Source organism: Tiliqua scincoides, chromosome 3, assembly GCF_035046505.1.
Source record: "Tiliqua scincoides isolate rTilSci1 chromosome 3, rTilSci1.hap2, whole genome shotgun sequence".
Lineage (NCBI taxonomy): Eukaryota > Metazoa > Chordata > Lepidosauria > Squamata > Scincidae > Tiliqua > Tiliqua scincoides.
In genome coordinates this window covers 85,346,947-85,348,899 of record NC_089823.1, presented here as the reverse complement: position 1 = coordinate 85,348,899, position 1,953 = coordinate 85,346,947, and the positions used below count along the sequence as shown (strand labels likewise).

The 1,953-nt window shown below is 43.5% G+C and overlaps 1 pseudogene; it reads right to left on the bottom strand.

The window, feature by feature from the left end:
* Window positions 1-1,406: 1,406 nt before the first annotated feature.
* On the bottom strand, window positions 1,407-1,523 carry LOC136647147 (5S ribosomal RNA; annotated as a pseudogene).
* Between the last annotated feature and the right edge of the window lie 430 nt (window positions 1,524-1,953).

Below are 1,953 nucleotides of genomic sequence, written 5' to 3'. Positions count from 1 at the left end.
CTTTGCTCTCAGTCTGGAGAGGTTGAAGAGCTTTCCGTCTGATCTGGTCTGGAGATAGATGCCTTCTGTTGCAGTTCCAAAGGCTTGCTTCAGCAGGACAGCGAAGAAAATCCCAAACAAGGTTGGCGCAAGAACACAGCCCTGCTTCATGCCGCTTCGGATGTCAAAGGGGTCTGATGTGGAGCCATCAAAGACTACAGTGCCCTTCATGTCCTTGTGGAAAGACCTGATGATGCTGAGGAGCCTGGGTGGACATCCGATCTTGGGGAGAATCTTGAAGAGGCCATCCCTGATGACCAGGTCGAAAGCCTTCGTGAGATCTATGAAGTCTCCATTAGAACATGTAATTGGAAAGCGCACACACACACAGAGGGAGAGAGAGAGAGAGAGAGAGAGAGAATTTAGGAGGACAAATTGCTTTTTAAATGCTATGTATTTGATATAGTCAGTATCATATTGATGCGATCACTGATGTAAATCAAGCATTTGATACTTGTGTATATTTCTATCTTAAATGTTTTAAAATTCATATTTATAAAGTGTGGTTAACTTTGTGAACATTTCAGGAAGTCAACACAAAATTTCCAGAAGAAAATGTCTGGCAGCAGTTATTATAGTTATTAGCTCTATTATAGTTATTTGCTAATATTAAATGCAGAACTAAATAGACTGATATGGTTCTCTGTAGAAGCAACAAGTAAATATTTCAATTGTACATTTTTTCCCCCACTAAGGAATGAAAGGTATAGGGGAAGTTCCGTTTGGAAGAGATAGTGAATTAACATAGAATTCACTTTAAAAAAAAATTCAAACTTAACCAGGCCAAATTTTAGTTTCAAAACTCTTCAGGTCAGTGTTCTATGAGGAAACTGATACTGCTTTGCAGTCCTGATACAACCAATGTTTTCAAAGGCTACCTCTCAAAGAAATCATTACAGACCATTTCTGATACTGAGAAATATTTGTGAACTCTTGTCATCTAACTATACCACCCTCAGACTGCGATCCTATACATACTTTTCTGGAAGTAACAGCCCAATCCTAACTAAGCCCTTGCCCCGGAGGATGCAGCAATGCTAACTGAGTGCAAGCTGCATCCTGAAAGGGGAGCAGTCACAGACACGTCCTTGTAGAAAGGGGGTTTTCATTCTTTTACTTTGGGGTAAACTTTTACTACCCCAATAGGTCTACATGGATCTAAACCAGCTCTTTGACTCAATCAATCAACAATCAATCAACAGTATTTATATACCGCTTTTCAACTAAAAGTTCACAAAGCGGTTTACAGAGAAAAATCAAATAACTAAATGACTAGCACAACTCTGAGAGGACCCAAAGAGGTGAGTCAAGTTTGGGAAGGAGGAGAAGATGGTTGGCAACCTTCAGTCTTGAAAGACTATGGTAGAAGCCTACAGCACCTGGTATTCCCAGGCGGTCTCCCATCCAAGTACTAACCAGGCCTGACCCTGCTTAGCTTCTGAGATCAGACAAGATCAGGCACCTGCAGGGTAACAGTTGATAACCACCTCCTCCCAAAGCTTGATACCCCCTCTCTGCCCTGATCCCTGCCCCATTCTCCCCCCTCCCTGCCCTGTTCTGCCCACCTCCTTGCACTGCCCACCCTCTGCCAACTTGCCAGTGCTGGGGCATTTGGCATTGCTGCTGTCATATGGCTGCCACTGCTTGTCATTTCTGGCAGTAGTCTGGCTGCTTGTGACAGCGCATCGTGTTTATGTTGCTGGAAAGGATGCTGCGTTTCTGGAACATGAATTCTGACCTCGCAGCAGCTCATTAGGATTGGGGCCACTGTTCCATTAAACTTGATAGGGCTTACTTCTGAATAGATATGCATAGAGTTGTACTGCCAGCCAAAGGACTTCCACTCACTTAAATGACTCTCCTCACTCCCTTGCTGCCCCCATAGATGGAACCATCTCCTTCGCATGTTCAAAG